Source organism: Dromiciops gliroides, chromosome X, assembly GCF_019393635.1.
Source record: "Dromiciops gliroides isolate mDroGli1 chromosome X, mDroGli1.pri, whole genome shotgun sequence".
In the NCBI taxonomy this organism is placed as follows: Eukaryota; Metazoa; Chordata; class Mammalia; order Microbiotheria; family Microbiotheriidae; genus Dromiciops; species Dromiciops gliroides.
Window position 1 is genome coordinate 50,924,223 of NC_057867.1, and position 12,364 is coordinate 50,936,586.

The 12,364-nt window shown below is 44.4% G+C and overlaps 1 protein-coding gene across 2 annotated transcripts in view; it reads left to right on the plus strand.

Moving 5' to 3' along the window:
• The first annotated feature begins 206 nt into the window (after positions 1–206).
• The window catches only part of FHL1 (four and a half LIM domains 1), a 107,999-nt gene continuing 95,841 nt past the window's right edge, over positions 207–12,364 (plus strand). The window contains exons 1-2 of one of the 2 annotated variants that reach the window (XM_043974485.1): positions 207–353; positions 10,342–10,478. The gene's annotated coding sequence lies outside the window, so the exon portion shown is untranslated. The remainder of the gene's footprint in view (positions 354–10,341; positions 10,479–12,364) is intronic. The other variant, XM_043974486.1, reaches the window with a different exon arrangement.

Below are 12,364 nucleotides of genomic sequence, written 5' to 3' on the forward strand. Positions count from 1 at the left end.
GGGGCGTGGAGGTGGTGGAGGCGGGAGACCACGTGCTTCAAGAGGTAGCGTGGCTGCTGCGCCCGGGGCAGCCTCAGGGGGCGCTCTTCCGGCCCCAGCCACGCCAGGCCACGCCCGGCTTGGCCCCGCCCCGTCCCGCTCCGTCCCGTCCCGGGCCCGGGCCCGCCCCCGCCCCCTCTACCCCTGCCTTAATTCCTTGGCAGCACTGATGCTTCTCACTCCAGGGGCGCCGTGGTCCTTGTGGTGCGTCGTCAGGGCAGTGGCCGCCGCCTGACCTTCCTCCTCCGAGGGCTCCTCCCTAGCAGCAGCGGCAGCAGCACCAGCAGCACCCCACTTCCAGCCTCGGACCCACAGTAAGCTTACTTGGTCTCCTCCTTTCTCCATAGGTGGTGGTGGAGCGGGGAAAGGTAGGCACTAGGGGTTGGCCTGGGGTGAGGGCCAAGCCGGCAGGTGAGGATTCTGGGGGTGTAGCTGCGGGCTTGTGCTTTGGGTTGCTCCCTTATAAGAAAAGGGAGTGAGGGTCCCTGTAACCGGGGCTATCTATCTCTCTGAGTCCCTTTCCATCTCCACTCCACCCCATCGGGCAGGTCGGGCGACAGTGCCAAGCCTTCGCACCTGAAGCCAGGCAATCCTGGTTTCCAGTCCTGCCTTCCTCTCTGCCCACTCGTGTGACCCTGAGAGAGTCAACTTCCCAGGGTCATAGAGAATGTCTGCCCTGTCCTGTCATGGAATGGATCCCAACCTTCCAAACGAGCCCTTTATTTTGGGAGAAGGAAACGAAAGTGAAGCCAAGGGAGCCCAAGAGATTTTCCCAAGGTCAACCAGTCCCTGGTAAATAAGCATCAGGTGTGACCAAGGGCCAAGGAATCCCCGCCCGTCCCAGTGCGCTCTCTCTCGCGTTTTCTCTGTCTGTCTCTCTCTGTCTGTCTCTCTCTCTCTGTCTGTCTCTCTCTCTCTGTCTGTCTCTCTCTCTGTCTGTCTCTCTCTCTGTCTGTCTCTCTCTCTGTCTGTCTCTCTCTCTGTCTGTCTCTCTCTCTGTCTGTCTCTCTCTCTGTCTGTCTCTCTCTCTGTCTGTCTCTCTCTCTGTCTGTCTCTCTCTCTGTCTGTCTCTCTCTCTGTCTCTCTGTCTCTCTGTCTCTCTCTCTGTCTCTCTCTCTGTCTCTCTGTCTCTCTTTCTCCCTCCCTCCCTCCCTCCCTCTCTTTCTTCGGCTAGAGACGATGCATTTTATGTGTTCAAGATAATGGGGTTTAGGGGGAAAAGCCAAGGTTTTCAGAGGATGGTCTCTTCTCTGAAGACCTGGCATCCGAGGAAGTTGTCCTGTCCTGCCTGAGGTTTTGAGAGCAGACTTCTAACTGTTGAAGCTCTTTAGAGATCACCAATAACTGAGTACCTTTCAGGCATACCAAGTACTTTTCTCACAACAGCCCCCAGTCAGGTGAGCCACATAGCCGCTTTTTTTAATCTGGCAGATAAAAATTTATCTTTTTTTCTTTTATAGCCACCTATTCATTTATCTGGCAGAGATTTGATAATCACTAAAGAAAGGGGGGAAAAATCAGTGACCTGGGTTCAGTGGCCTGTTTTGTGGGGTATACTAAACCTTTTAAATCCAGTAAAAAATGTTTATCTTAGCCCCTTGTTATTTGAACTTGGAGTGTGTTCAGTGTCCGTGTTGGCGCTATCAGTGTATCTAGGTTATGTAAGAAAACGTTTCTATGAGTTAATAAGCCCGATGAAGTTATTCCTCTGTCTTGGTTTTAGAAGAAAACCTTCCTTAAAAAGGTTAACATTTGTACTGTGGCACAAGTTTAGTTTCCAAGGCAAAATGTTGGGATCTTCAGAAATACTCTGAATCCTAGACCTTTTCTCCCAATTCTTTAGGCTCCTAGCACTTTTTAGGAGAACAAATTTTGCCTTTGTGAACCCTTACTTGCTTAAGAATAGATTTTAAAGAACGAGTACTTATGATGCTGAGTGTATGTACATAAATATGTATTCTAACATGTATATATTTACATATATATGTGCATATACAGTATATATACGTACATATGTTTTATACACATTTACCATTTTGGTATTTTTAATATGATTTCAATCTTTGCTTTGTTTTAAATTTTTTTTTGCTTGATGATGGTGTTTTTCCAGATCTGGGGGGGGGGTCCCCATAGCCATTATATGTTAGATGTGGGCCTTGAATCATGTCACTTGGCTTCAAGGCCTGCTTTCTGCTGTGCTAGGTGCCTATTTGACCTTTACTGGTGCTAAGTTTTCTCAATCATATGTTCCCTAGATAAAGGAAATCTTGGGGTGAGTCCTAATCGCCCTATCATAGGGTATCCATAAATCTGTGAATGTAAACACAAACTGTTAGCACCTGTTTCCTTTGTAATCCTATATAGTTTATAAATTTAAAAAGCAGATTCTGAGAAGGGGTCCATGGGTTTCCCCGGTTGCCAGACGATCCAGAATCCAAATAATACTAAGGATAAGTATTCCCTGGCCTATTATATTTATGCTCCAGGTCAGGTTGTTGTACAGAACACTTTAATGATAAATACATGGTCTAAATATATGATGGTATAGACTTTTGTTGTTGTTTTTTTTTTTTTTTCCAGCAAGGCTATGGGGGTTAAGTGACTTGCCCAGGGTCACACAGCTAGTAAGTGTCAAGTCTCTGAGGCCGTATTTGAACTCAGGTCCTCCTGAATCCAGGGCCAGTGCTTTATCCACTGTGCCACCTAACTGCCCCTGGTATGGATTTTTGTAACCAAAATTGGGGGGGATCAGGCATCTGGACCTGTTTGCTTTCATCACTTGGGAAAATTACAGTGGTGGAAACTCTCCCTTCAGCTGCACCCATTGTGAAGTGAAGGGGAAGGGAGTAAACATTTACACATTTCCTACTATATGTCAGGGACAATGCTAAGGGCTCGACAAAAATGATCTCACTGGATGTTCAGAGTAACCCGGTGAGCGAGAAGCTGAGGCAACAGTGCTCTAGCCGTCGTGAAACCTAGCTGGGTAACTGTTGGTATTAGGTCATTTGTTCATGGTCACGCGTCTGAGATTTGAATCCATTTCTGCTTGATTACAGGGCTGAGCCTTTCCTAGGCCATGTTGCTTTTCACATTTTGAGCCTAGTATTCTGAAACTTCATGGGGGAGGGGGTGAGGAAAGAAGTCTTTTTTTTGAAAAATGAAGTTTCGATTTCTGAATGAGCCTGTGTCTTTTCTTTTCTTTTTCTTTTTGGTGAGGCAATGAGGGTTAAGTGACTTGCCCAGGGTCACACAGCTTGTAAGTGTTAAGTGTCTAAGGCCGGATTTGAACCCAGGTCCTCCTGAATCCAGGGCTGGTGTTCTATCCACTGCCGCCACCTAGCTGCCCCCAGCCTGTTTCTTTTAATTGATTCAAACTGCAACCCTTAGACATGCCAGAAAGAGAAGCATTGGTACAGAGATTTTTTTTTTTTGGTTGGTTGGGTGGGGTGGGGAGGAAGGAGGGGAAATTTTAAATGATAATTCCAGGGGTTTTTTTTTTTTTTAGTGTTTCTGATAAATAATTGCAAATGGAGCCCCTAAGAAGATTCTGGCCTCAGGCCTAAAACTTTGACCCTTAAACCTAACAGTATAGGTGATAAATACACATCATGTAAGTACTGTTCCTTCTTTTGTTCTCCTTTTTCCTTTGCCATCTTTGCATTAGGCACTTTACAGTCACAGCCCTGGCTTAAACTTAAGTCAGCGTAATCATTTGTTCAATATTAGCCGTACATACATACAGACATCAGTTTTTTATTCATTGACCTTGTAGCCTCTGGAGATCCTTAAGATCACAATGGAAGTTTAACTATACATTTTTATGTGTAGCTAGACCTACCTTACAGGTAGGTTCATGGGGTGTTTGTAAAGTATTAGTAGTTTATTGCAGCTGCTTTTTTCAAACTACTTTCACCTGTGTCCTCTGTAAGTCAGTCTCTCTCTCCCCAATAAGGTTCACCTGTGTTCTCTGTAAGTCAGTCTGTCTCTCTCCCCAATAAGGTTCACCTGTGTTCTCTGTAAGTCAGTCTGTCTCTGTTTCTCTGTCTCTGTCTCTGTCTCTGTCTCTCTCTCTCTCTCTCTCTCTGTCTCTCTCTCTCTGTCTCCCCCCCCAATAAGGTTCACCTGTGTTCTCTGTAAGTCCACTAACACTAAGGTAGACAGACGCTTTCTAGTCTTATCTGACTGACATTTCTAAAGCTATGTGTGTGTAAGTGATTGTGCTAAGTCCCAGTTGAGTCACCAGGCATTTATTGTGCTAGGCATTGGGCCAAGTGCTGGAGAGACAAAGAAAGGCCAAAAGGTGCTTGTCCCTTAAGAGTTCCCCTTCTAATGGTAGAGGCTGCAGGCCAACAACCCTGGACATACAAGATATGCCTCTATATACCCTGGATAATCTCTGTGGGAAGGCGCCAATGCCTTTTTCCTGGGACAAAACAAGAGTCTCTTAAAGGAGTTTAGATTCTCACAGATTGACAAAGGTTAAGTGACTAGCTTTTGGAGCCTTGGCTAATTTGTGGCTGTCTGGACTTGACCCCAGGGCTTTTGGACTCTTGGGCGTGGGGTTTGGGTCTCTTTGTGTTTGTCATTTTTTGTTAATTTCAGAGCCCTTGGGCTGGTAACCTAACCTCCCACCTCTGAGCTGGAGTTTCCTTTTCTCTGGATGTGTAGCTGTAGGTTCCTCTTATCTCTCTTAAACTCTAAAATGACCTTTTAACTTACCACCTTCTTTTCCTTTATTTCCTCTGCCCCTGGGGTTTTTGGTGGGGCACTTAATGCAGTTGTATGTGACATAGTTTTAAAAAGCCTGATTTTAGGCAAAGCTTCCCATCACTTAGATAGGGGGCCAGAAGTAAAGTGGGCTTGTAAGGGGTGGCTACATCGCTGGAAGACCCACTTGCTCAAAATGTTCTAGAAATGATTCCTGAGGATTGCCAAGGAAACCAATGATGTTGAAATAATGATATGTTTTGAAAAAGTTCATGGACTCCAGGTCAAAAACCCGTTTTAATCCTTTGAACCTAGACCCTTCCAGATACTTCACAACTCTGACCCACCTATTTTTTTTTAATCCACAGAATATGAGTAGGAGACTACATCTGTAACATTTGAAAAGCAACATTATTAGCTAGATAATAATGCAGTTTTTGGATCAACATGAATTGCCTTTAACTGATTGTTTAACATTTTCAAAGTTAAATATAAAAAAATGAAACAATTTGAAAGTACTATGAATTTAAGATTGAACGCCTGCACAGATAATTAAATTTCCTTTGTCAGTCATTTTAACAAGGAAACAGATCATGATGCTTGAGTCATCTCCCAGGGATTCTTTCCTCATCCATTCCCATTTACTTTTCACCCTTTGGACATAGTGAGTACTCTGTTTTCTTGGTGGTTCTTTTTTCGCTTGATATTATTTCATTAAGGTCAGTTCAGTTTTTTTAAGCTATTATGCTTATCAGTCCTAATTCCATCCTGTGAATGTGTCCAAATGGATTGAACCTTTCCCCTGTTGTTGGACATTTAAATTACTTCCCAGTGTTTTGTAAGGCCAAGTAATGCTGCCATGTAAAGTTCCAAATAGCTTTTTTTGGAGGTGGATGGTGGGGAGGGAGAGGGCATGATTACTAAACTTTCAGAGTATGTTCCCAGCGGTGAGATTATTGGCTAACAATTTCTTCTGCAGGGATTTGGGCTTTGCAGAAAAATTTGGCCAGTCATTGCTGAAAGCAGTGGGACCTTGTATTTGGTACATTTAGGAGGAGGACCACCTGGTTTAAATGGAGACACCCAAGGGAGCAGCAGGCAGGGGTAGGGTAACAAGGGAAAGGTTCTGAGGTAGTCCCTCAAGCTCCTCATACTGTGGCCCGGAATAACATCTCCAAAGTAAGGTAGTTCACAAGCATCTTCCTCTTGGGGCAGGGTCCAACACCTTCAGAGTGGAACTGGGAAAGGGTTAGGGAAGGAATAGAACCAGGGAGGTCACCAGAAAACCTTGGGCACGATGGTCTTGAGGCTGTGTCAGGAAGAGGGATTATTTGAAATGAAATCAATACAGTTAGAATAAGAAGAGAGCTAGAGTGAGAGTGAGGGAAAAGACCCTATGCCCCCGATGTGTTTGTAAGTCTGGTGTGCAAGATACGGAGGGAATTGCCCCAAATCTGTAAGACTGAGAACCAAGCCTTGGTTGATAAATGGGAAAAGGATATGAATAGGTTTCAGAAGAAGAAATGCAAACCTGTGAGCGTCCATAAGGACGCTTGCTCCAACTCACTACTAAGAGAAATGCAAATTAAAGCCAACAAAAACATGAGGTTTTACCTCATGCATCAAATTGGCAAAGAGGATAAGAGATAGAAGTGGACTGCTGGAAGGGCTCTGCCAAGTTCGGGAGCCCAACTTCCCAAATGTTGGGTCCAGTGTATTACGCTGTAGTTGAAACTGTGACTTTGGTCCAAGCATCTGCAAACAGTTTGGAGCTCTGTGAGAAAAGTTTGTGAATTGTTTCATGTCCTTTGACCCAGCAGTCCTGTTATTAAATAGCATGTCCTTTAAGGAAAGACACAAAGAAAGGTCCCATATTTACCAAACTATTCATAGCAGTACTGTTTGTGATAATAAAGGAGAAACAAAGTAGATATATCTATATTGGACAGTGGTTGAACCTTTAAGCATGGTATATAAAGGAGTGTTACTATACCATAAGAAACAGCACATGAAAAATTGAGAGAAACTTGATAAGACTTGAACTACTGTGAATCAAGTAAACAGAACAGCACTGTACATGATGATGACTCTCAAAAATGACACAAAATGGCCAATGAGCTTGCAGTAAATGCAACAGAAAATTGGTTTTGTGAACGTGAAAAAGAATCCTGGTGGGAACTTAAGAGGGAGTGCCTAAAAAATGGTGGTGACACTTTTTGCACTGACCTTCACTAAAACACTAAGCAGGGGTTGAGCTGCTTTTAGATGTCATCGTTAAGTTTTTAATAAAAATAAAACAAGCCTTTAGGGAGAGACAATAATCCTCAAGGGCTACTGGATAGGAAACCAGATCGTGTCTTATGTCTAATGAGGCCATGTCACACATTACCAAGAGTACAAGTTTTGGAGTCAGAAAACCTGAATTCGAATCTTGGCACTGCTACTCACTAGAATTCCTTGTCCATAAATGAGCAAGTTAGACAATGAGATGACCCTCAAAGGTCACCACGATCCTTTGGTCTCAGAGATGTGGGCACTCCTGCCAGTAGTAGAGGTTGCAGCTTGTTTATAGGTCTTCATCCTGTATGTCTGTTGTCTAGCTTTTGTGTCCTGAGATACTGAGGAGCTCTCTCTAGGATGACTTTGCCTAGGCCAGATGTAGAGGAGAAGGAAGAAAGATTGGGGTCTTGTGGCTAGTATGCCAGCCTCTTTTCCAAGCATGTACTCCAACCACTTCAGAGTAGAGATGACTTGGTTTGTGGGTTTTGTCTGTCTCCTCCCCCTCCTCCCCCTTCACCCCTATAGTGTCTATAGTGTCACACTGCTTGGCACATAGTAGGCATGTAACAAATGCTTGTTATTTGATTCTGGCTCTGTGACACTGGGCAAATCACCATCTTGGAGAGAGCCCCAGGGAATTCTCCTAGACTCTTTTGTTTTTGTTTTTGTTTTGTTTTATTTTTTTTGGTGAGGCAATTGGGGTTAAGTGACTTTCCCAGGGTCACACAGCTAGTAAGTGTTAAGTGTCTGAGGTCAGATTTGAAGTCGGGTCCTCCTGACTCCAGGGCCAGTACTCTATCCACTGCCCCATCTAGCTGCCCCTCTCCTAGACTCTTTTTTTTTTTTGGCGGGGCAATGGGGGTTAAGTGACTTGCCCAGGGGTCACACAGCTAGTAAGTGTCAAGTGTCTGAGGCCGGATTTGAACTCAGGTCCTCCTGAATCCAGGGCCGGTGCTTTATCCACTGCACCACCTAGCTGCCCCCCCTCTCCTAGACTCTTAAGTTACAGAGAGTTGCCCAGGCATCCACACTGAGGAAATTAATGGTCTGGATCCCTGAACCCTGAACCCCCCTCCAAAAGAAAGGTAAAACCCCCAAACAATAGGAAAATTGGTAGTAAATAGAATGGATAATGGTGCAGCCATGTTAATGGACGTGGTCATGTTTTAAACCCAGTTAAGTGTCAGGAGGTACCCCAAGGTTGCATGCACAATTGTTGGCAATGGCTTTCTGAGGTCTTATTTGTTTGCAGGATTTGGGGTGGGTTTTTTAAAGATCTATGTTTTTGGGGTGGTTGTGATATACACACATAATTTAAAAACAAACTAAGATTAAGCTTCCCTGGAAAACAGACTACTGTTTATCTTTTGCTAAGATTTAGCATTGTTTTTCTTGCTATCTTTTGTTTCAATATTATTTACATTTCCCAGTGTATTCCCCCTTAGTCCTCCATTTATTTATCTATCTATCTATCTATCTATCTATCTATCTATCTATCTATCTATCTATTTATTTATTTTTGAATCAATCATCTAGCATTTATTTTATTTTTTATTTTTTGGTGGGGCAATGAGGATTAAGTAATTTGCCCGGGGTCACACAGCTAGTAAGTGCCAAGTGTCTAAGGCTAGATTTGAACTCGGGTCCTCCTGAGTCCAGGGCCGGTGCTCTACCCACTGCGCCACCTAGCTGCCCCCCATCCTTTATTTTTTTTTTAATTTTTTTTACCCCATCCTTTATTTTTAAAAAAGACTATAGGAAAAAAAGATGATAGGAGAGAAGACTTCAACAAAACCAAGGAACACATCATCCAAAGCCCCCATTTTATGCAGTGTTACACAGCCTTCTCCCACTTCTGCATAAGAGTTGTATTACTTTCCTTTTAATGTTGCCCATGGAAAAGTCTTTTTGCCTGATCAGGGCCTGAGGTCTCCTTAATCCTACTTTCTTCCTTGTCTTCTCTATCCCTACCCTTGGGACTCTTGCTCCTAAAGTTTTTTCAATTTATGGAATAAAGCAAGCATTTCTATAACATAGTAGAATAAAAAAGTCAATCATACATGAAACTGCTAATCTACTATGCACAACTTGCTATTCTTTTCAAATATACAACAACATTTGTCGTGTAAATTTCTTTTTTCTCTTTTCTCCCTTTTATCAGTTAATGAAAACTCATGGGTCTAAGCAGTGCCACCCTAACCTTCCTTACCTTTATAATCTTTATTTTAAACGTCTAGACAGTTTTACATAAGCCACCAGGTACAGTGGTACATTTTTAGGATTGCTGTCCTTGGACAGGAGCTGATTCTTGTGCAAGACTCTCCACCAGCCAACTTAACCCCTTGGTCACTGTGGTATTCCTGCCCTCTCTTTACCTAGGGTTGCTCCAAGCCCCAAAGGCTTGCTGCTTCACATGGATTCCTAAAAAAGGCAGAAATTTGGAATGAAGGATTGAGAGAGAGATATTTTCCCTCTTACCCACCTGCATTTTAAAAATACACAATGTATTTCCCATCCTTTCGTTTGCTTGGGAGACAGTGGATCTTGGTGGGAAGAGGTTAAGAAAAATGGAACCTGAGACCTAGACCAGGGTGGTTTTTGAAAAGTACCTCCTAAAATGGTTTCAGGGGGTTCAGGACAGCAGTCGGGAGTTAACTGAAGTTGGAGGGGATTTTATAAACCTAGATGGATGGAGGTTTTGGACAGAAACATTTCTCCTTGTAAGGCACAGAAAAGTTTCAAGAGAGATTAAATGCATGGGGAGTCTTAGCCTGACTAGTGTTTGCCATTTTTTTAAAAAAGGGAGAAAAAACTTGAACCCTGGAGGCAAAGACTGGGGGGGGGCAGGTCTTCTAGATGCCAATCCACAACTGACTCTGAAAAGCAGAAAGGGATTTTATAACCCTCATTCAGATAGCTGCTTGTGACAGAGACATTGCTCTTGGCCTAGGTTCACAGACAGACTCATAAAACCTATGGCCTCCGTCTGGCTGGTTAGTCTGTGCTCTGAGAGGTTGATCCCTGAAGGCAAAGACTCTTCTGTCCTAGAGAGCAGAGCCCCATATAGCTAAGACTGAGGGGACGGAGGGCTTTCTTTCCTGGTGGAGAGAAAGCAACTGAGGATTTCTTTTTGGTCTGCTGTCTGGGTTTGGAAGGGTCTTGACTGAAAAACCCCTGGGCTCTGGCCTCAGAGACGCTGATGCCAGAGCTCACTCCTCCTCTGGGGATGCCATAATGCCTCAGCTAAGGAATCTAGCTGAGGCCTGGTAACTGGTAGAGAGAAACTCTATGCCCTCCCTCCTTCATACCCAGCAGGACCTGGCCTGAGAACTACGTGATATCAGTGAAGCACCAAGCTCATCCAAGAGCACATGTCTTTGAAGACCAGTGAGGAGAAAGCAGACCGTTCACAGACGGCAGAAAACGTTGACAGTCTTGCAGGGTGTGAGGTATACACTGCTTTTCTACCTGTGTGTTCTCGCTACAATACACCCTTGCCATTCCAAATGTCTTCCATCCATGTGTCCCGTTCTACTATGGTGCCAGTCCATATGGGTCCCCCGACCCCTGTGCTGCCTATGTGGGTACCACCCCGTGTATGCTGTGTGTCCACCATTCCTCCCCCTTTGCTTCTGCCCGAGCGCTACCAGGGATCCGTGCCGCCCTGGCCTAGAAGCATTTCATGTGTCTGTTCTTCACGTGCTACTTGGCGATGTGTATGTAGCTTCACTGCTGTTTCTACCTGGGATGTGTCCTCTTTGGTGATACCTGGCCCAGTGGGTACCCATGCACGATGCAGGGGCTCTGATTCTGCCGTCCAGCCATGTAGGCCTTCCGAGAATGCTTCTACCCAGGAGGCCCATCCTGCATGCCGTGTGACCACAGGTGTGGCCTTCCGTGAATCCTTTATTGTGGGAAACCAGTCCCGTGTGCTGCCTGCCCAACTGTGCACCCTTCCACATGTGCTGCTTGCTTGTGTAGCTCCCAATCCATGCTTGCTGCCTGCCCATGTGGGTGTTCCCCCACGTGTATTGGTTCACAGGTGCTCTTCCCCACATGTCGCCCCAGCCACTTCTATACAGGAGCTTGAGCTGTCTGATATCGAGGATTCCTCTCCATGTGCTTCCTCCCAAAGTGTGGTTCCAGCCTAGTGCCCTTTGAGTGTCCAGCAGCTCTGCTCTGTGTATCACCTGCCCTGCATGATGCCCACATACGAGTTCTCTCTGTGCTGCTTTCCCATGATTACATGAGCTCCTCCACATGTGTGTTTCGCTCACATCTCTCTTACAGCCCACTCCTTGTTGGCCACGTTGGCCCCTATGTCCCACGACTCATGTCCTCCAAAGGGTTTTCTTAGTTACATTCACTTTTCCTTGAGATAGAATATGTACATTTCCCAAGAGTGTACCCTAGGTTGATGGAGAGGATCTTCTAATGTTACTTCTTGCCATTACTTTATTGCATTAAAACTATATGAACTAATTGTGTCTTTCGTGTCACTAAAAAAGATAAAAATAACAGCAGTGCCTTGATTAGGTATAATTTTGGAGTGGTTGGAGTCCCAGACAGTATCTGGAAGTTACAGTAGCTTCTTTTGGGAGAGGAGGGACCTGGAGGGAAGCTGGAGTCACCTCTGGATGCTCTTCTCTAGGCCTTTGGTCAGTGTTCTGGATTGAGATACCTTGAAACTTTTGAAGCTACGTTTACAGAATCTGGTTTCTTGATGTTTTTCTTTATTTTTTGATATGCTAGGCCACTTGGATTCAAATGGTTTTGGTATGGTGGCATGTTTAAGTGTGGCTGTCTTAGAGTGTGTGTGTGTGTATGTATATGTGTATATATATATATGTGACTATAATTTCAGCCAAAATGAACACTCCAGGTGGTATTAGAATGGATGTGCAGTGATGTACCTGGAAGTATGTGGTACATATAAGGTACTCTTAGACTTCATGATGAAGTCATTGAATGAAAATGCCTTATGAAATGAATTAATGGGAAGGCAGTTAGCAAGTCCTTACTGCATGCCAGAGCCTGTGCGGGAGACACAAAACCAAAAGTGGAGGCCTTCATTCTGGCCTCACAGAGCTTACATTTTATTAAGTGGCAAAATCAGAGTCAATAAACATTTATTAAGTACATGTTATGTACCAGGCACTATATAGATTGCTGGGAATAAAAATAAGTAAGATAGTTCCTACCCTCAAGGAATTTATGGATAACACTCAAAAGGAAACTGGACAGGGGGCAACTAGGTGGTGCAGTAGATAAAGCATCAGAAGGACCTGAGTTCAAATCCAGCCTCAGATACAACACTGACTAGCTGTGTGACCCT